General features: G+C 40.3%; 1 pseudogene across 1 annotated transcript; it reads left to right on the top strand.

Moving 5' to 3' along the window:
* Positions 1–9,755: 9,755 nt before the first annotated feature.
* Positions 9,756–10,211, top strand: LOC307112357 (large ribosomal subunit protein uL24-like; annotated as a pseudogene). Its single transcript has one exon. The product of its transcript is annotated as a large ribosomal subunit protein uL24-like (transcript).
* Positions 10,212–23,711: the final 13,500 nt, after the last annotated feature.

Here is a 23,711-nt window from a genome sequence, read left to right as displayed (position 1 = left end):
CATCGGGGCAAGCCTCTGGTGGTTACTGAAAATTCTTTGCTCCCATGCACCATGGTCCCTCCCCGCACTTGCACCTGCTGCTGGCGCCAGCCCCGCTTGCACCTGCTGCCAGTGCCAAGCAATTGAGACCGGCGCCGGGTGCTGGCAGTGGGTGCGAGCAGTGGCTGAAAGCCCTAGTCACCCCTGAGAGCTCCTCCACCTCCCCCTGCTCCTGAGGGGCAATCATGGCAGCAGCCACCACTCACATCCGCTGACAGCGCCAGCTCCACTCGCACCCGCTGCTGGCGCTGGTCCCAATCGCTCCACGCCATCAGCAGGTGTGAGCAGGGCTGGAGCCATCAGTGCATGGGAGTGGCGGCAGTGGGAGCAAGGCTGTTGGCAGACATGGGACCAGGGCCGTAGTGGGAGGGGCTGGGTGAAGGCACAGAGGATGGGCCGAGATCCACCCCTGTGCCCACCACAGCCTCGTGGCCCACAGTTCCTTTCAAGATGCACAAATCCATGCACTGGGCCCCTAGTCCTATATAATAAAGAGCTAATCTGATAATTAGACCAAACAACCAAACGACCTTCTGGATGAAACCAGGGCTGTGAGGGCCAGCCGAGGCTGCAAGGGGCTGTGAGGGCCGGCTGAGGCTACAAGGGCCGAGCCCCTTGCACAGATTTCGTGCATTGGGCCTCTAGTCTAGCCTATCTAATAAAAGAGTAATATGCAAATTGACCATCACTCCAACACACAAGATGGCTGCCCCCATGTGGTCAAAGATGGCTACCCCCATGTGGACACAAGATGGCCACCACAAGATGGCCAGCAGGGGAGGGCAGTTGGGAGGGACCAGGCCTGCAAGGGAGGGCAGTTGTGGGCGATCAGGCCAGGAGGGGAGAGCAGTTGGGGGGGACCAGGCCTGCAAGGGAGGGCAGTTGGGGGCAATCAAGCCTGCAGGGGAGGGCAGTTAGGGGTGACCAAACCTGCAGGGGAGGGCAGTTAGGGGTGACCAGGCCTGCAGGGGAGGGCAGTTAGGGGCAATCAGGCTGGCAGAGGAGCAGTTAGGCATCAATCAGGCTGGCAGGGGAGTGGTTAGGGGGTTATCAGGCTGGCAGGCATAAGTGGTTAGGGGCAATCAGGAAGGCAGGCAGGAGAGCAGTTGGGATCCAGCAGTCCTGGATTGTAGAGGGATGTCTGACTGCCCGTTTAGGCCCGATCCTACTGGGCCTGCAGGGAGGGTCCTAAACGGGCAGTTGGACATCCCTCAAGGGGTCTTAGATTGGAGAGGGTGCAGGCTGGGCTGAGGGACCCCCCCACCCCCCGTGCACAAATTTCGTGCACTAGGCCTCTAGTATATATATAAAAGCCTAAGTGACTGGCAGACCAGCCGGTAGCTATGACGCTCAATGACCACCAGGGGCAGACACTCAATGCAGAAGCTGCCAAGCTTCAGTGACTTGGCAGCTGCGGTTCTTGGGTGACGCACCCAGAACCAGAGAGGAGGGAGCATCATTCTGGGTTGCATCACCCAAGAACCGCCCTCTCACAATCTGGGATGCCTAGGGGGATGTTGGAGAGTCGGTTTCGGCCTGATCCCCACAGGCCAGGCTGAGGGACCCCACCAGTGCACAAATCCGTGCACTGGGCTTCTAGTTTATTATAGAAATAGTGAAAAAAAAGGAAGGGAAAAAAGAAGACGAAAGAAAAAGTATCTATAAATACAGTGCAAGCTATGACAACTATTAAAGAAAACCTAGCCCTAGATGGTTTGGCTCAGTGGACAGAGCATCAGCCTGTGGACCAAAGGGTCCCAGGTTTGATTCCAGTAAAGGACACGTACCTTGGTTGCAGGCTGCTCCCCAGCCTGGGCCCTGGTCAGGGCACTGCAAGAGGCAACCAATTAATATGTTTCTCTCACATAGATGTTTCTCTCTATCTTTCTCTCTCTCTCTTCCAGTCTCCCTAAAAATCAATGGAAAAATATCCTCAGGTAAGGATTAACAAAAAATAAAATTTAAAAAAATAAAGAAAACCTATATAAATAAAGAGATACACATGTTCATGTATTGTGGGGCCCAAAACCTTAAAGATGTAATTTACCCCCAAATGAATCTACATAGTTAATGCAATTTAGTCAACATCTCAACATAATCTTTTTTGGAACTTGATATACTGCTTAGAAAACTTATATGTTAGTAAGACCTAATTGCCCAGTGTGAAAAATCACAAATGAGAATCCTGTATAGCTATTAACTAAATCCACTGTTAAAATAAAAGTGTTTCTCCTGTCTGGGCCACAGACAATTCTTACCATAGTCTATTTATAGTCATTAATTGTCAAGTCACTTTCTACCTGCTAAGCGAGATATCTACAAAATCCTCATGATGTCTGTTGTGTGTTCTGTCTTCAGTTTTTGTGCCTGAATATTGACATTCTTTCGGAGCCAAAGCCAAGCAAAGAATTTGCAGGCAGCCCCCACTACCGTGATCTACATGGTTGTCTGCAGAAAGCAGAAACCAAAATCATGAGTAGAGTCTTTGCTGCAGCAATAACATCTGGCCTAGACCCGTAGCAACGTGGACGCCCTAGGAAAGTAAGGAAATGAGACCTAAGAGTGGCCGAACACGAGTCCAAGCACATTCACAGGGAGACATCAACTTGTAGCCCAGGTGCCTCCTAATTACGCTGCATTAGGAGGACCCGGTGTTCCCAGCTCCCAAGGACGCTCATGCCAGTGCATGTGCCTGGAATTCAGTGAGGCCCTTTCCTTGCCCGCTATTAGGCCTCTGATGCTGGTCGACATGACCCAGGGCTTCTGGGATGGTTCCCCTTCCAATCCCTTTCATTTCCTATTCATCTCCAGTGGGTTCATTTGTCTGACTCTCCGTTTGGCTCATTCTGGAAACAGTCCCCATAGGGGGAAATTATCTGTTTGGGAGTGAAGTGCTACAGAGGAGCAGCTGCACAGAACAACACGCTGGGAAGACAAACATCCCTACCTCGATCTATTCATTATACACACTTCACCTGCAGTGAAGGCTCTGAATGCAATGCTGAGGAGACCGGGCACAGATTTTGAATTCATCAAATTTTGGTGCTAAGAAAACCAAATACAGGAAGCAAAGGCATGCTAATAAAAAAGAATTACTATAAGGTTTTCATATTGGAGCTAATTCCAGAATTGATTTCAAACAGGGATAAAATTTGCAAAGAGCTAAAGACTATTCTAAAATGTCATATCTGTATGTATATACAAAATATCTATTAGATATGTCACATATCCCTGATTAGATTTTGAGTTCTGTAAAAGGTAAACCTTATACATTTTTATGCATCCCCTGCATTGTTTATTATAGGTATTTACATGTACTAGCACTCAATAAATTAGAGAGAAGGAAATTAATATTTGTTGAGTACCTTGTGTATGGCCCCTTTCATGAATTATAGTGCTTAGTTTATTTCTCAATGAAAACCAGATATCATATTCTGTATTTTGCAGATGCGGAAACGTGCTCAGAGTGTTTCAGTGACATGCCCAAGGTCTCAGAGCTAATAACTGTCTGTGTTTGCATTCAGATGCATGTTCTCTCAGCTGTCCCACGTGGAGTTTCAAATTCTGATCTACTTACTTTCTTTTCTACTTTTAAGGATTCATGTGACTACAGTAGACCCTCCCAGGTAGTCCAGAATAATATCCCTATCTTAAATTCAACCCATTAGTAACCCTAATTCTATCCCAAGTCCCTTTTGTCCTGTAAGACAATCTTTTCAAGATGGTGGTATTTCATTATATTCACATCACAAGGATTAGGGTGTGTATGATCTGGGAGGTTATAATTTTGCCTACTGTACCATCTCTGAGAAATATGAGCCCCCTAAGTCACCACAATATTCTCAAACTGACTCCTATATTTGTCCATTTATCATCAACAAAGTACCAAGAAGCATTCTAGTCCATCCCCTGTGTGCCAATCATGTGTTTTCCTATCCGTATTGTGCAAAGCATCGGAAAATGAACAGGGCCAATAACCCCTGGCAGGACTGTGACGCATTTCGGCATCTGCTGGTCTCTTGGCACAAATACTTTAAAGTGACTGGAGACAGCCTGAGTATAAAGTTCAATGAAACACTGGCGATGTCTCCTTGTGGAAGAATTCCCACTCTGGGAACTAGGATACCTAGATAGGCACAGTCCAGTGTTGCAGATTTTGGAGGCACAAATTCCTCGGTGGGCCACTGGAAGCGATGGTAGGCAAGGCCACTCCTCTTTTCACCCTTAGCTTCCGGGCCCAGGTATTCTACCTGCTGTAGTACGACATATGTTTTAAGTCTATGAGGATGTGTACTAAGTCTTAGAAAATGATGTCCCGTCCCTGGATAAAGTCATTTCCAAATTGTCACCTCAGCTAAACCTTCCTAAAGCCATTCCATTACTATATCAAGTGAGCAGCTTCTGGAAGGTGTGGTATCTAGTAATGCACCCAGCTGCATTTCCATTTCTTTAAAATAGGTTCCTTATAAGATATTGAGGAAGATATAGATAAGTGGAAGTATCTACCATGTTCATGGATTGGAAGAATTAACATCAATAAAATGTCCATATTACCCAAAGAAATCTATAGATTCAACACAATTCTAATTGCAATACCAATGGCATAGAACAAGTATTCCAAAATTTTATATGGAACCAAAAAAGGCCCTGAATAGCCTCAGAAATCTTGAGAAAGATCAAAGTTGGAGGGATCACAATACCTAATATCAAGCTATACTACAAAGCCATTATAATCCAAACAGCCTGCTATTAGATAAGAACAGGCACATAGATCAATGGAACAGAACAGAGCCCAGAAATCACCCCACACCTTTAAGGTCAAGTAATATTTGACAAAGGAGGCAAGAGCATACAATGGAGTAAAGACAGTTTCTTCAATAAACGGTGTTGAGAAAATTAGACAGGTACATGCAAAAAAAAAAAAGTGAAACTAGACCAACTTACACCATACACAATAATACACTCAAAATGGATAAAAGATTTAAATGTAAGTCACGAAGCCATAACAATCTTAGAAGAAAACACAGGCAATAAAATCTCAGACATCTCTTGTAACAATATTTTTGCTGATCTAACTCCTTGGGCAAAGGAAACAAAAGAAAAGAATAAATAAATGGGACTACATCAAACTCAAAAGATTTTTCACAGCAAAAGAAACTGAATGGGAGGACATATTTGCCAATAATACAACTGATAAGGGATTAATTTCCAAAATATATAAGGAACTTATAGAACTCAACACCAGGAAGACAAACCATCCAGTTAAAAAAAAAATGGGCAAAGAACCTGAATAGACACTTCTCCAAAGAGGACATACATCTGTTCAATAGACATATGAAAAAATGCTCAAGGTTACTAATCAATCATCAGAGAGGTGCAAATTAAAACAACAATAAGGTATCACCTCACACCTGTCAGAATGTCTATCATCAATAAATTAACTAACGACACGTGCTGGCAAGGATGTGGAGAAAAGGGAACCTTCATGCATCATTGGTGGGAATGCAGACTGGGGCAGCCACTGTGAAAAACAGTATGAAGTTTCCCCCAAAAATTAAAAAATAGAACTTCCTTTTGACCCAGCAATCCCACTTCTGGGTATATATTCTAAGAATTCCAAAGCACAAATTCAAAGAATAGACGCACCCTTGCAGCATTATTTACAATAGCCAAGATCTGGAAACAGCCCGAGTACACATCAGTAGATGAGTGGATAAAACAGCAGTGGTACATTTACACAATGGAAAACTAACTACGTAGCTGCAAAAAAGAAGGAAATCTTACCTTTTGCGACAACATGGATGGACCTGGAGATTATTGTGCTAAGTGAATTAAGAGAAAGAATAATACTACATGATCTCACTTACGTGTGAAATCTAATGAACAAAATAAACTGACGAACAAGACAGAAACAGAGGCATGGGTACATGGAATAGTCACAGAGGATGGGGGAGAGGGGACTGAATGATAGAAGGTGAGGGGATTAGCCAAAATACATTCATACATAATACATAGACACATAAAATAGCGTGGTGACAGCCAGAGGAAAAAGTGGCTGGGGGCTGGGTGGATTTGGGCCTTTAAAGGGTGGGAAATGGGGACAGAAAGATACTTTGCCTGGGGTGATGGGCACATGCTGCAGTGCGCAGATGATGTTTTATTGAGTTGTATACTTGAAATCTGTATGGTTTTGTAAGCCAATGTCACACCAGTAAGTTGAATTTTTTTAAAAAATGGGTTCCTATCTAATATAGTCGCATGTTAAATAAAAACACTATAAACACTGAGAGTCTGAAGACAAAAGGAAAACTCATACTCAGAATGTGAGTTAATTCCAGTCAAGATAAATGGCTGATCTTTCCAGGGCAGAACATTTCTGAGGTAATTAACTTGCCTACAAGTAACTGATTGACTGCCCAAGGGAGGCATCCTGCTGGAATTTAGTGCTTATCTCTGTCACTGTCATTTGGACATTCAGCAGATGTAGGCAGATTAGCACTGGAGATGACAACCTACATTCTTAGGCCCACGTACGGCCTTGATTTTCCCAACCCTTTCAAACATCTGTGATATTGTATCAACCAACGCATTTCCTTACACAGCTATTCTACCCTAGTTCAACCCCAGAAAAATGTCACTAGTTGCACCACTACAGCAAACCAAGAATTACATCCACTATCACTATTATAATCCTCATGGACAGCTGTGGGGTATGTAACCTAGCTCCAAAATCCCAATTCAGAGTCTGATTCCTTGGAATACTATTGACACCCACCATCTTACGTGGGTTTCCCAGGAAACAGGTGATCTTTCCAAGTAGGATTTTTTTAGGTAGAGGGCTCTCAGAAACAAAACTTGTGGGAAGTGGAGCAAAACAGACTGAGCCAAGGGAAAGAATGAAATGTGATACTGCAGCAATAAAATTCTCAAGGAGAAATCGAACTCAGAGTACTCTTTAGAGTTTCCGTGATCAGGATAGGGTATCAAGCTTAGTTCCCATAGTTACCAACCATTAGATTCTGATTACTCCTGGGAAGGGGCTTTACCTTGAGTGAGGCTGCTACCTTAGCTGAGAGCAGTTGCTAGAAAGGAATCCAACCCCGAGACATCAGCAGCTGATTCTTTAATCGGGAATGGGAATGTGGGCAGCAAACAACAATATACACTGAGTGGCCAGATTATTATGATCTCTGAATGCATAATAATCTGGCCACTCAGTGTATATAGATTAGAGGCCCGGTGCATGAATTCGTGCATGGGTGGGGTCCAGCCAGCCTGGCCAGGGGGAGGGGACATGGGCAGTTGGCTGGCCTGCCTGCTGGTCAAACTCCTGGTGGAGGGGACAATTTGCATATTAGCCTTTTATTATATAGGATATACACTGAGTGGCCAGATTATTATGTGTTCAGAGATCATAATAATCTGGCCACTCAGTGTATATTACACCTCTAAGTCAGAGAAAAGAAGAATTTTGGAGGTATGGGGATTTTGAAAATGTTTATACTTATTTTGTGTAATTATTTAACTTTCCCCCAATCACTTTGGTTACACATAGATACATCTCTAATAGGGTTTGGCAAACATTTGTAAAGGACCAGATAGTAAACATTTTAGGCTTTATTGGCCATATACATTTCCTATTGCATAGTTTTCTTTTTTCTTCTTTGTTACAACCATTGGAAATATCAGAACCACAATTTTCTCTTTAAATCCAGTTCAAGACATTTTATGCAGGATGGCTGAAGACTGAAATTTCCTTAAGCTATTTTGCTCATAACTCTGACTTTGAAGGCTAATAAAATGATTCATGCAGGCTGCCATACAAACTGAATAACTGCTCAGTGTGCTAGGATTAACAGGTGACACAATATCCTGTGTCAGGGCATAGATCTTGGGCAGGAGATGAAGAGAATCTGCGCTTTGATGTTGCTGCTAAGAGGCTCAGATTTATTATGAAGCCCTCCTTGGATAGAAAGACCAATAGTGAATTTATCAAGAAGCCTGCAAGCATTCTTAAAGTGATTTCTCTGCATCTCAAACAAGAGTCTCATACAGGTGTCAAAGTTAACCGAGACAAAATGTCAAAAATCTGAACATGAGGAATTTTTGTGTGCAAGTAGGTGATGTCATTAGCCTGAAAATGTGTCCTTCTACTTAAGATGACCTTCCAACCAGATGATTTTTCTGACCTAGATTTTTCACCTTAATAGTCCCATTTGTTTTCTACCTAAGTGCTGGTTTGGTTTTCATTATATGTGCCAAAAAATAAATATGAAAACAATATTTCCTACCTTTTAGACATCATCAACAAAGTTATGAGAAACTTCTGCTTATGCTGGTGAAAAGCTTTGATTAACTCTTCTTGGAAAACAAGTAGGACATTACACATGACAGGTAAATGTCCAAACAACACTGAACAGGCAAGAGTCTTGCCAAGTAACTAGTTCTAGAATTTGGGTTGCAGGACTGAGCTAAGACTAGTTACTCCACCTGAGGCACCTAGAAAAGGAGCATATTCTAGAAGAGTGCTGAGGATCTGGCCAAGGAGACTGAGATCAGCCTGCTGGTTAACTGCAGTGATATTAATATGACAAATGTAAGGGCCAGAATTCATATAAAAGGAAAACACAACATGAATAGAATTGGGAACAAAGCAAGGTCATAGGCAATCATTTTTAATGAACATAAATGGAACTGAGATCAGAAAATGGATTGAGCTGGCTTAAAGGTATCAGAAAGGAAGGCAAAACCCCCAAAAATATTATTCATGTTTTTCTTAGGATACACACTGACATATATAAAATAATGTGTACAATTTAAGGGCTATCAAATCACTAATCTTCTTAAAAGCACCTACTTCTTTGCCAGTTATATTCCTAATACTTCTACATGGTCTTGTTATATTATACAGAAAGAGACAGGGTAACATAACCACAGGATCTCATGCCCTAGACATGTCTGATTGGTCCCATAGGACTTGACCCCAAACCAGGCAAACATTGTCTAGCCAGCAACCATAAAAATTTCTTTCTTAAGAAATACATCGTATATATCTCAACTGTACTCAGAGATTGGAAGGTTCTAGAGCTGAAAGGCTATGCAGACTCTAAGTCACCATGTATCTGGTACATTTAGAAAAGTAAAAGAAGTCCATTTTCACATAAAGAAAATGGAGAAGAGACTGGAGTTCTAGAAAGAGTGTGAGAAACAGGAAGGCTATCTGATTTAGTAACCAATAGTTTAACAAATCTCTACCTACATATACTTTGTGACTGAAGTCTCCATTTTACATCAAATGCATTCCTCCTCATTGGGGCCAGACAAAAATAAACTTCAATCTTTTGCACCCAAAAGGCTTTGGTTAGAGGGCATCATTATTATTGGAATTCTTACACATTATCTCCATATTTTCAGAAGGCCGTGGTGGACAAAGGAGATAGCTAAAAAGAATGATAACTCCAAGGCAAGAGCAGAAGGTATTAAAGAAGATATGAATGATAAGCTTTGCCAACATTCAAATTAACATGGGAATTCTGCCTTTATAATCTGAAATGTCTGTACCTGTGCATATGCACATTTGCATATAAAATGTGTAACATTTAATATATTCATCATGTGATTACAATAACTGCAGCTTTTGGATTTATTATTTTTTTAATTTTTGTTGAGTTTATTGGGGTAACATTGGTTAATAAAATTATATAGGGGTGGCCATCGAAGAAGCACCAGTGGTCAAAATGAAGTTCAATTCCTTTGTGACTTCTGACCGGAGCAAGAACCATAAAAGGCATTTCAATGCACCTTTCCACATTTGCAGGAAGATTATGTCTTCTCTTTCCAAAGAGCTGGGACAGAAGTATAATGTTCAATCCATGACCACCCGAAAGGATGATGAAACTCAGGTTGTTTGAGGATATTTGAAAGGGCAGCAAATTGGCAAAGTAGTCCAGGTTTATAGGAAGAAATGTGTCATTTACATTGAACGAGTGCAATGGGAGAAAGCTAATGGCACAACTGTTTATGTGGGCATTCACCCTAGTAAGTTGGTTATCACTAGATTAAAGCTGGACAAAATCCGCAAAAAGATCCTTGAACGTAAAGCCAAATCTTACCAAGTTGGAAAGAAAAAGGGAAAATACAAGGAAGAAACAATTAAGAAGATGCAGGAATAAAGTAATATAATATACAACTTTCATTAAAAACATAAAATGAAAAAAAAATTATATAGGTTTCAGATGTACAATTCTATAATACATTGTCTGTATATTATATTGTACTAGAGGCCCGGTGCACGAAATTTGTGCACGGGGATCCCTCAGCCCAACCTGCACCCTCTACAATCCAGGAGCTCTCAGAGGATATCCTACTGATGGCTTAGGCCCACACCCCATGGTTCTCTGATCTCTGCAGGGCCTGGAGGTTTCCCTGCAGCCATGGAGATGAAGCCCCCATGCCCTGCTGTAGCTCTCTGCCTGCTGCCGCCATGTGCCATGTGAAGGAAGCCCCAATGCCCTGCAGTGTGCTCTGTCTGCTGGGCCTAGGGGCTTCCCAGACACGGACACACTAAAGAAGCCCCCATGCCCTGCTGTCTGGGCTCTGTCTGCGGGGCCTGGGGGTGTTCCCACCCCCACTGCCCACTAAGGAAGCCCCCAAGCCCTGCTGTCTGGGCTCTGTCTGCCATGTCTGGGGACTTCCCTGCCACTGCCCCACTAAGGAAGCCGCCATGCCCAGCTTTGCAGGGCCTGGTGGCTTCCCGGCTGCCAAGATCAGGAAGCCGCCATGCCCTGCTCTGCTGGCACTGGAGTCTTCCCGATCGCCTCGGCGACCATCGGGAAGACGCTATGCCCTGCTCCTCCGCCGGCTCCATGTGCGCAGGGCCTGGCGTCTTCCCGATCGCCACGGCGACCATCGGGAAGATGCCATGCCCTGCTCCTCCGCCAGCTCCGTGTGTGCAGGGCCTGGCGTCTTCCCAATCGCCACGGCAACCATCGGGAAGATGCCATGCCCTGCTCCTCCGCCGGCTCCGTGTGTGCAGGGCCTGGCGGCTTCCCGATCGACGCAGTGACCATTGGGAAGACTCCAGGCCCTGCTCCTCCGCCGGCTCCGTGTGTGCAGGGCCTGGCGGCTTCCCGCTGCCGCAGCACTAAGGAAGCCGCCATGCCCTGCTCTCAGTGCTCTGTTTGCTGGTGGGACAGGCCAGACACTCCAGCAGTGGGGCTGAGGGGACTGGGCGCCGCCATCTTGTGGGCATGGGGGCTGTCATTTTGTCGTGGAGTGATGCCTAATTTGCATATTACTCTATTATTAGATAGGATGTTCACAACCCAAGTCAGTCTCCTTCCATCACCATAATTTTTGATAGGCTTAGAGTTAACTTCACTCATAGTTTGTAATTATTCAAAATCATTTAATATATGTGTTCTTTTTATCTTTATTTCTTCTTCTTCAAATTAATAATGATTATTCTCTATTGTACTCAAGGGGAAAGCTAGAATATATATTTTTATGCAATACAATGATTTTTAGCTGAGTTATCAGAAAAGTTAAATAGGTAAAGTTTAAAAAAAAAAAAAGGACAATTTCATTATTTTCATGATGAAACAGAGAAAATTAGATAATTTCTCTAGGAGAAAAAAAGTCCAAAGGGGAAAATATGCTGTCTGAAGAAAAATCCAAGTTTGTTGGCTACAACATGAAAAATCTCAAATAAGAAAGAATAATTCTAGTTGAAAAGTAGGCATTTCCAAGTTTGTTATAAAGGCCCAAAGACTGCCATTTACTTATCGTGATACCTATTGTTATTCCTTTTTTTCTTCCCTTTCAGACTTTGTACTCTTTATACCCTTGGATAGCTTAGTCAGTGATATGCATACTTTGGTGGTTTATTAAAAATATTAGGTCTCATACTAAGGCCCGGTGCACAAAATTCATGCACGGGGCAGGGGGGGGTGTCCCCTCAGCCCAGCCTGAACCCTCTCCAATCCAGGACATCCCTCTCACAATCCTATACCACTGGCTCCTAATTGCTCACCTGCCTGCCTGCCTGGTCGCACCTAATTGCACCCCCCGCCAGCCTGATCGCCCCTCACTGCCTCTGCGTGCTGGCCTGATTGCCCCTAACTTCTTCCTGCTGCCGACAATGTCGCCCCCACCTGCCCCCTCCCTGCTGTCCTGGTCGCTCCTAACTGCCTCCCCCACCACCCAGCCTGGTCACTCCTTACTGCCACCCCTGCCAGCCTGGTTCCCCCCAACTGCCCCCCCACCAGCCTAGTTGCCCCTCACTGTCTCCCCCCCCCCAGCCAGCCTAATTGCCCCCAACTGCCCCCCTGCTGGCCTGGTTGCCTCCAACTGCACCCCCTGCTAGCCTGGTCGCCCCTAACTCCTCCCCCTTGCTGGCCTGGTCACCTCTTACTGCCCGCCCCCCTTGCTGGCCTGGTCACCCCCAACTGCCCCCTGCAAGCCTGGTTGCCCCTCACGGCTCCCCCACTGGCCTGGTCACCCCACGCAGCCTGCTGTTCAGTCATTTGGTTGTCCCTCACTAACCCCCCTGCCGGCCTGGTCACCCCACACAGCCTGCTTGTTCAGTTGTTTGGTCGTCCATCACTAACACCCCTGCCGGCCTGGTCACCCCACACAGCCTGCTTGTTCAGTTGTTTGGTCGTCCATCACTAACCCCCCTGCTGGCCTGGTTGCCCCATGCAGCCTGCTTGTTCAGTTGTTGGGTCGTTACTCACTAACCCCACTGCCATCTTGGTTGTAGGCAGCCATCTTGTGAGGATGTGATGGTCAATTTGCATATTACCTCTTTATTACATAGGATATCCGTTTTTTTCTGTTTTCTTGTTTTAAATTGAAGTAAAATTGGCATATAACATGTTAATATCCAAAGTGTACCACACAATAATTCTATAATTGTACACATTACAAAGTGATCACCACAATAAGTTTAGTTATTATCAGTCACTGTACAACTTATTCCCTTCACCCATTTCACCTACATCTCAACCCCAATTTCCTTTGGTAACAACCAATCTATCCTGTGTATCTATGAGTTTGGTATTATTTGGTTTGTTCAGTTTTGTTTGTTTTTTAGATTCCACATATAAGTAAAATCATAGGGTATTTGATTTTCTCTGACTTAACTCACTTAGCATAATGCCCTCAAGGTCCATCGATGTTGTTGCAAATAGTAAGATTTCATTCTTGTTATGGCTGAGTAGTATTCCTATCTACGTATATAAAAGCCAAGCGACTGGAATGGTGGAACAACTGGTCACTATGATGTGCACTGCAGCAGCCAACTGGCCCAATAGGGGCCCCAATTGACCCCCCAACCTCCTTTGGCCCCTTCCCCCGGCCATCCCTGCCCCCAATCAGCTCCCTGCACCTTGATCGGGGTTGGGGCCGGCCGACCAACTGCCCGTGGCCCCTCCTAGCTGGACCTGCCCCCAACTGACCCCCCCATCAGGGGTGGGGCCAGCTGACCTCCCGCAGCCCCTAACCCCTGCTGGCCCCCACCCATGCACAAATTCATGCACCAGGCCTCTAGTGTATATATATGATATCTTCTTTATCCATTCATCCATCAATGGACATTTTGTTAGCTATTGTAAATAATGCTTCAAAAAACATAGGGTTGCATATATCTTTCAAAATTAGTGTTTTCATTTTCTTTGCATAAATAGCCAGAAGTGGAATAGCTGGAGCATATGGTAATTCTGTTTTTAAATTTTGAAGAAACATCTTACTATTTTACATAATGGCTATACCAATTTATATTCCTACTAGTAGTGTACAAAGATTGCCTCTTCTACACATCCTTGTCAACACTTGTTATTTCTTGTCTTTTTATTAATAGCCATTCTAACAGATGAGAAGAGCATTTCCCTAATAATGAGTAATGCTGAACATCTTTTTATGTCCCTGCTAGCCATCTATCTGTCTTCTTTGAAAAATGTCTATTTAAATCCTCTACCCATTTTGTGATTGGATTGTTTGGTGTGTTGTTGTTTGTTGTTATTGAGTTTAGTTTCTTTATATATTGTAGATATTAATCTCTTAATGGCTATATAATTTGCAAATATTTTCTGCCATTCATAACAGTGCATTTTAATTCTCTTTATTTTCTTGGCTAGTGTGATGTACTCTCACTTGTTTATTTTTGCTCTTAGAATCAGACCCAAAAATTCAATGCCAAGACTGATAACAGGGAGCTTACTATCTATGTTTTCCTCTGGAAGTTTTGCAGTTTCAGGTCTTAAATTCAAGTCTGTGATCCATTTTCAATTAATATATGCATAAGGTTCTGTGGGTTTTTTTCTGGGCTCTCTATTCTGATCCATTGATCCAATACCATGAAGTTTTTATTATTATAGCTTTTTAGCATACTTTGAAATCAAGGAGCATGATACCTCCATCTTTGTTCTTTTTCAAGATTGTTTTGGCTATTCAGGATCGTTTGTGATTAATTTTAGTTATTTGTTCTAATTCTGTGACCATTGTCATTGGAATTTTAATATGGATTGAATTAAATTTGTAGATTGCTTTGGGTAGTATGAATATTTTAACAATATTAAATCTTGCAATCAATGAGCATGAAATATCTTTCAATTTTTTGTGTGTGTCTTCAATTTCTTTCAACAATCTCTTATAGTTTTCAGTATAGAAGTCTAATCTGCTTGGTTAAATTTTTCTCTTAGGTTTTTTATTCTTTTTGATGCAATTATAAATTGGATTGTTTTCTTAATTCATCTTTCTGATAAGTTTGGGATTAGTGTATAAAAATGCAACAGATTTCTGTATATTGATTTTTGTATTCTTCAACTTTACTAAATTCATTTATTAGTTCTAATACTTTTGGTGGAGTCTTAAGATCCCATTGACACTGGGGGAGGGAGGAATGATGGGAGTGGGCTAGAAGAGGTTAATGGGGAAAAAAGGAGTATCTATATAATACTTTCAACAATAAAGACTTAAAAAAAAAAGATCCCATTGACAGTATGACATTAGAAATGTTGTGTAACCTACTGTGTGCCATGTCTTCATTTGTAAACTGAGAATAATAATATAAACTAACTCACATAGAGATTGTGAGAATTAAATGAGAAAATTCTCTGTATTAGGAAAACATATAATCATCAAAAGTATTAGACTATTAATGTTTGTTTTTAAGGCGGTAGAAATTATCTGTTAAAACACATGACAGGAAATATTTTAGTTTTCATTAATACATTTAAATTTGGAATACCTTTTCTGGCTAATTAAAGGTCAGAAAAGGTTAATAAGATATTCAATCTTAAGGTATTCCTAATAGTTTTTGCTGTATGATAATAAATGGTATTTAGTGGCCTGGAGAAGAGTAAATGCTTTCTAAATAAATAAATGTTTCAAAAGAAGTATTTTTCTAGGTAAACATATTTCTTTTCTTCACATAAAAAAACAAAATTTTCAATTCAAAAAACTTAATAAAACTATGATTTGGAGGAATAAACAATTATTTTCTTTAACTTGAGATGGGTAATACTCTAGATAATACACAAGATCTCATATGAAAGCCAATAAAAAGAATTGCATGTCAAACCTGCATTCAGAATATTCTTTCACAGGTCTAAGGGAGGACCTATAATGTGTAGATGGTTGATCTTTCCCTATAAAGTTAGGAAAAACAATCCTCTGAGGGATCCAGGTGAACCTTTGCTTCAAAATCCTCAGACACTTAACTCACTCACATGGAGTTCAACTTTTCATTCATTTCTAGTTCTAACAGACAAACTCAAAATTTACTTTTTACTTAAGAGTTTATTACATTTAACAAATTTTGGTAGAATGAGAAATTTTCTTGTTTTACATTACGTTTGCTATTTCATAGATGTAGTTTTGAAATATTTTTATGTCTGTATAAAATTTTATTTTATTTATATTTTTATTTTTTTAAATATATTTTATTGATTTTTTACAGAAAGTAAGAGAGAGGGATAGAGAGTTAGAAACATCTACGAGAGAGAAACATTGATCAGCTACCTCCTGCACACCCCCTATTGGGGATGTGCCCGCAACCAAGGTACATGCCCTTGACCAGAATAGAACCTGGGACCCTTCAGTCCAGAGGCCTACAATCTATCCACTGAGCCAAACTGGTTAGGTCTATATTTTTCTTGATGATCTCTATTTTCTAATTGTTCACAGAAAATACAATATACTAAATTGTTATTTTTTCACAAAATATAAGTTAAATTTTGATCAACCAGAAGAAATACCTCTGCCAAGTCCCTGGTTTATCTGATAGTATTCCTAGCACCATTGAAAAATTGACTTTTATTAAAGTTATTTCCCCAAAAAAATAAGCAAGTTAAATTTCTAAGTCAAAGATACTTACTTAAAAGGAATTTTCAAGATTTTTTTTTTTGTTATTGTTGTTTCTTTGTTTAATTTTAAAGCTATCTAACAGTCTACTAGACCACAAATCACCATCTGAGGAAATGATCATTTAGTTAATCACTATAATAGTTCTCAGCTCTGGGCCCAAATTGGCTTTTATTTTCACTCATTCATTTTTCCCCACTGACAGTCTGTGATAGAACAACTTCAACAAGCAATAAGGAAGGTGATCTATTTTTTCTTTTGTGCATACCTACCCACTTTTTTTTTTTCTTTACACTCATCAGGAGCTTGCCTTACATTGCTGGTCTTTACATATCTATATACTTATCTAGTCCTTTTCAATGTATTGAAAGAACCCTAGGAATCCTGTTAATCACAGCTTCCTTTTGTGTATGAGAACAGGGACCAGAGAGGCAGAATGCTAGTTAGAGTCTACTGGCTAATGTCTTCCTCAAAGGTTTATTACAATCACCAGTTCCTGGCAGCAGAAAAAAAAAATAATCGTTTTGAAATCCACAGACACTAGTAAAGTAAGTGAAAAGCTTTTATCTTTTCAAGATGATGCTGGCAATGTCACCTCTGCATGGTGTCCTTGCAATCGTGAGAGCAGAGATACTCCAATGACTCAGCAAGCAGCTGGACGTCTCCTGGAGTGTGATGCGCTTTGACATTAAACTATAGCTCTAACCATGGTATCCCCGGACAATTAGCACTTTGCAGTTGAAGGGATGCTTCCAAATCTATCCACTCATCCATTCATGTTCATGGAGTCCCTCTCTGTGTGAGGTAACGCATGAGGCCCTATGGAACTGTCAGAGGGTGAACCAGACAGAAAGGTCCCTGCTGGCATGGAGTTTATATTCTGATTGCAGAGAAACAGCAGCAAATAAACTAGGAAACAAATGCATAGATAATTAGGCTATATGATTAGCACTATGAAGAAAATGGGCATTGTACGTTTTGATGAAAGGGCAAAGGAGGGCCTCTCTGAGGAAGGAAGATTGAAGCAGAGGACTTTTGCAGGAAAGGTTAAAATAAAGCTAATATATTTTTCCAACAATAGTTTTAAAAATTGCCATCCGTAAATACATTTCAAACTGAAAGCTCAAGAAGTCAAGTTTATCGTCATGCTCATTTTGTTTTCTACCAGAGAAATGCTTGTTGAAATTTACCAACTAATTTTCAACAGTCCCCATGACTCAAGTAGCTTTTCATCTCCAATTGATGCATACAGACAGAGAATTATCATAAAGACGGAATTGTTTGGTGAAGATTAAACATGTTTTCTCTTTGAAATCTTTTCCCAAGAAGTTTCACCAGAAAAACACTTATTTTAAGAGTGATGTGAATATTAACATTCAGATGATAAATAATTCTCTGCTACTTTTGTGGTTCTATGTTACCCATGAAAGAAGATTGCCCCCATTACCCCACTCAAAATAAAAATTAAAAAAATGAAGTAGAAAGATAATTCATTTTATTAGGAGTCTCAAGAAAGTGACTTTAGCTCCCTCAAGGCTATTGCTTATCTCCTGAAAAAATGGAATAAATGAAAATTTCAAATATGACATTTATCAATTTATCAGTAATTCTCAATCTGTTACCCATTTTTGACCATTTAAAAAACCCTTTAGTTAGTCCACTAAAATAAATACTAAATAGCATTAATAAATGTCATTCACAAGAAGGATGTACAATTGCATTTAAACCCTGATCCCAATAACATTGACAGAACCCCAGCCTAAAGCACAATCCTATTTACAGCAGATAAAGCAGAATTTTACAGTAAATAATATTGCTGGTTTCATATGGAGGCTCACTGACTAACTTACTAATGAATGACATCTCCATTTCTAATCATCTGTGTGATAACTGAAATGCTTGCCTTACCTCCTGAGCCCCAAACTCTATCAATAGGCACAACCTCATTTAGCATGTTCCTTGCTACTATTATTAATTAGAGGAGCTACCATTTCTTAGGGGAATAACTAGAAAGCAGTAGGCATTCTTCACTCAAAATGTAATGTGGTAATAAATCCCTTAGGATGAAAACAATTAGTAAGAGTGTAACTTCCCCCCAAAGTGGTAACCTAAATAAATTTTCAACAAAAAGAGTATATACCTCTGTTTCCACTGGCAAGACATTGGAATAAAATAAAACTCATAGTTTATTTATCTATATTTTTAAAATCTAAGGATAAATTCAGAGAAGCAAAAAGATAAAACCACAGATGGCCTAGATGCTAAGTAGAACATTCCACTGAGATTTGGATTATGCCTTTGCATCTTGCCTTCATCAAAAATATCAGAGGCTCCTTCAGTGAGGAGCAAGCCATTAAAAACTTTGATGCATGGCCTCCATTAAAATGGGATTAGTGTCTATTTGAGAAAAATTCATAGAATTGTAGGAGTGGAGCAGATGGCAAGGAAGAGAAGCAATCCAATATTTAATCTCATGCAACTATGAAGATGACATCAGAAAACATGCATAGAGATGATACGGAATTACTTTCCCAGTATATGAACCTCATGACCACAGCTACTCTGTCATATAAAGGAATCTTTGATGCAGAAACTTTAGATTTCAGCTTTTGGCTGATAATGGGCCTTCAACGTATCATCATGAATTAAACATGGAAGGGTCACACAACTGAATACTGCAAGGGATGTTGAAGAGGTTTATTTTCATATGTGCAGCTGGAAAAAAAAACACATTAGAAAATACTTTTAGGGACAAAGAAAGTAGACTTAGAGAGGAACAACAAAAATGTGATGAAATAAATAATTGATAAATGCATTTTCTCAATAGATTTTTCTAAGTTATATAATAGAAAAACAGCTCCGGAGACAGCACCTTAATCATTATTCAGTGAATATGTGTGGCCCGCTGTTAAAAAAGAAACAAAGGGCCCAAAATGGAATCACCAAGCCTCTCTTCAGCAAACCAAGACCTAACACCTAACCTGATTCCAGTTTCAGCTTCTCCCAGGAAGGTCATTTTAACTGGCCAATCTGGACTTTCCTGGTCAGCATCAGTGAGGTAATCTGCCTAATAGGCCCTATTAAATCCCCCCAAATGATGACCTTTCCAGAAATAACCAATTTATTTCATTTATGACTTCCTTGTCCCAGCCCCTCTAAGCCTTTAAAACCTTTTTCTTTTAGAAAAAAAAAATAGGTTGTTTTCTGAAATATGGAAATAAAAATGCTCAGAGTTGGAGAAATAAGCTATATTATGACAGTGAGTAAGGTTCCGGACTGAGCTCTCCCATGGGAAAAGAAAAAGCTCAGGATTTCCCCCAAGGGAAAGCACTGGACTAGCAGTAATTTATGGACTTGAGAACTTTATTATCCAGTGGAGGAATTAGAAAGCCTGTGGCTTCTGTCTGCCTCCCTTATCTCCTCCTGTTTTGAAAAAAAATTGAGGTGTGCTGCTATGAATTGTTTGGGTTACTGGACAATAGTCTCAGTTGGTGGATTTTTCTTTTATGATTAAGTTAAAGAAGAGCTATGGGCATGGTCTCTTTTCAAATATACTTTCTTTCTAAAAGCTAATTAAATGAGAACAACTCTGGAGTTTTCTACCTTCTGGAAATCCTTCTCAATTCTTTTACCTCAGAGTAGTCAAGTGTGGCCTCATCTATCAGATTATTAGACTTCAGAAATCCAGGGAAATACTAAGAACAATGTTCCAACTGGAGGAAATGAGCAAACAATGTGGATTGTTTAGTATAAGGTATTTTATTGGAATAAGTAATTAATAGATATAAGTAATTTCAGAGAGGAAATTGGTATTAAGAAATACTTTGAATCGTACTGGAACAGAAAATTTCAATTATGGCCATAAATTTATTCTAGAGTTATGCCAACTACAAATGTAGAGAAGTTATTACAAGAAAAAGTGGTATTCCCAAACATGGCCCCCAATTAATTCAACACTAAAGTGTCAGGGATTTAGAGGGGAAAAGAAGGAAAATGGAGGTTTTATATAAGAATAGTGATAGAAAGACAGAGTTCTCAGGAAAATGTAATGATTGACAGAACCACTATAGCAAACTTTATAATTTTTCAAAATTACAGTTTTATTTGCCACTTATGAAAAGGGGACAACTTGTATTAATCATGGATTTCTCTCCCCGCCGGCCCCCCGCCTCCTTAGAGGATATGAGAGTGATTTTTTTGCAACTAAACTCGTGATGAGAGATTAATACCATGTGAGTTTAAGTTCACAGGTCCTATGCTTTGGAAAACTGGCATAGATTGAACCAAACCTTGACAAAGCTGTTCCTTGTTGTTTGTTCTACCGTATTTCCCTCTATATTTCATTTTCTCCCAGATAAATCTCTGTTCTGATCTATGGTTCATAGCAATAATGTTGCCCAAGATTAAATGTTCGTCATATTATGAGATGAATGCTTTTGTTGGATAAACACTACTCTGTTAGGAAACTGGTACTGAGATTGGTGGTTTTGGAGCAAGAGTAATTGGTGCTACAAGTCTTATGTACCCTATTTATCCTCTGGGGAAAAACAAGACAGAAGAGATGTTAGAATTGAGTGAATCCAATTTGAAAGGTGTTTGATGGTGCTAAAGGAACTTTAACTCATGGGATGACAGCTCAGGCTACAGCTAGTAAAGAATCAGAAATCTAACCAGCCACTGATGTCTAGAATCATGTCAACTAAGAATAAATGGAGAAAGGGTGTTGGTTTTGTGCTTATTTTGAGATATTAAATTTCCCATTCTAACAAAAGGATAGAAGATTCTTTACATTATTACTTAAATTTCTGTGAGGAAATTGTTATTGCCTTAAAAAACAGTTATACTGTGCAAATGTGGGTATATTTATCATGTCATAAATTATGTATCATAAAATCTTTATTTAGAATACATAAATTATATATCATGATATGGCTATTAAGAATGGGGGCTCCATGGTTCTCAAAACTGCCTGGTACTGGCACAAGAACAGACATATAGACCAATGGAACAGAACAGAGAACCCAGAAATCGACCCAAGCCCTTATGCTCAATTAATATTTGACAAAGGAGTCAAGAGCATACAATGGAGTCAAAATAGTCTCTTTAATAAATGGTGCTGGGAAATTTGGACAGATACATGCAAAAAAAAAAAAAAGAAACTAGATCATCAACTTACACCATAAATAAAAACAAACTCAAAATGGCTAAAGGACTTGAATGTAAGACGGGAAACCATAAAAATCCTACAAGACTCCATAGCCAGCAAAATAGCAGATATATGTCGCAGCAATATCTTTACAGACACAGCTCCTAGGGCAATGGAGACTAAGGAGAAAATAAACAAATGGGATTACATAAAAATAAAAAGCTTCTGCACAGTAAAAGAAACCATCAATAAAACAACAAGAGAGCCCACTGCATGGGAGAGCATGTTTGTCAATGATATTTATGATAAGGGCTTAATCTCCAAAATTTACAAAGAACTCATACAACTTAACAAAAGAAAGATAAACGATCCAATAAAAAAATGGGCAAGTGATCTAAATAGATACTTTTCGAAAGAGAACATATAGAAGGCCGAGAGACCTATAAAAACATGCTCAAAGTCGCTAATCAACCAAGAGATGCAAATCAAAACAACAATGAGATACCATCTCACACCTGTCAGAATGGCTATCATCAACAAATCAACAAATGGCAAGTGCTGGAGAGGATGCAGAGAAAAAGGAACCCTCTTGCACTGCTGGTGGGAATGCAGACTGGTGCAGCCACTGTGGAAGACAGTATGGAGTTCCCTCAAAAAGTTAAAAATGGAACTCCAATTTGACCCCGTGATCCCATTCCTAGGACTATATCCCAAGAAACCAGAAACACCAATCAAAAAGGACATATGCACCCCTATGTTCATAGCAGAACAATTCACCATAGCTAAGATTTGGAAACAGCCTAAGTGCCCATCAGGAGATGAGTGGATTAAAAAACTGTGGTACATCTACACAATGGAATACTATGGCAGTATAAAAAAGAAGGAACTTTTAACATTTACAACAACATGGATGAAACTGGAGAACATTATGCTAAGCGAAATAAGCCAGTCGGAGAAAGATAAATATCACATGATCTCACTCATATGTGGAATATAATGAACAACATAATTTTATGAACAAGAATAGATCGATCTAGAGACAAATGGTAGGGGAGGGGGGTCAGAGAGCAACCAAAGGACTTGTATGCATGCATATTAGCATCACCAATGGACACAGACACTGGGGTGGTGGAGGCTTGCTCAGGGTGGGAATGGCTCGGGGGAGGCAGTCAATTGGGGAAAAAGGAGACATGTGTAAAACTTTAGACAATTAAAAAAAAAAAAAAAGATGAAGAAAAAAAAATGGGGGCTCCAAAAAAAGAACAGATCTAGATTGAAATCATGGATTCAACATTTTTCTATCAGCTTACTAACTGAGAACTTACACATTCTCAGTCTTAATTTCCCTATTTTAATATTGGAATAATTAAACCACATACCCCACAACGTATGATGATTAATTATGTGTCAACTTGGCTAGGCCATGGTACCCAGATATTTGGTCAAACATTATTTTAGATGTTTCTGTAAAGGCATTTTTAGATGAGATTAACATTTAAAACTGTAGACTTTGAACAAAACAGATTACTTCATAATGTGTGTGGGCCTTATCGAATCAACTGAAGGCCTAAACAGAAAAAGACTGATCTCCCAGGAAGATTAGGGAATTCTTCCAGAAGACCACCTTAGAACTCAACTGCAACTCTTCCTTGGGTCTCCAGTCTACCACTTTACCTTGCAGATTTTGGACTTGCCAAGCCTCCAAGATCCTGTGAACCAATTCCTTAAAAGAAAACTCTCAATCTCCCATCCTCTTTCTCTCCCTCTTCTTCCTCTCTCTCTCTCTCTCTCTCTCTCTCTCTCTCTCTCTCTCTCTCTCTCCTTCATTCTGTTTCTCTGGAGAATTCTGACTAATATATAGTGTTACTGTTAGTATTCACAAAATAATGCACGAAAAGTGGCTAGCATGTAGTAAGTAAGCAAGAAGTGCTATCTACTGTTTTCGTTCTGATTAATATTTAGACTTTACTATTTACTGCTACAAATATCACAGTATAATTTGGCGAGATGGTTTGGAGAAGGGATTAGGGAGTAAAGAAACTTTAGCATTGACTCAGTTCTTACTCTGTGCCACATTCTGTACTGAGCACTATCATTCAGATTATGTCTTAGAGTCCTATCAAACCCCTATTGCAGACACTGTTATTTTACAGAGAATGAAGCT

The sequence above is a fragment of the Cnephaeus nilssonii genome (genome assembly GCF_951640355.1).
Source record: "Cnephaeus nilssonii genome assembly, chromosome: 16".
In the NCBI taxonomy this organism is placed as follows: Eukaryota; Metazoa; Chordata; class Mammalia; order Chiroptera; family Vespertilionidae; genus Cnephaeus; species Cnephaeus nilssonii.
Note: the sequence above shows the minus strand (reverse complement) of the source record. Positions and strands in the feature narration are given on the sequence as shown.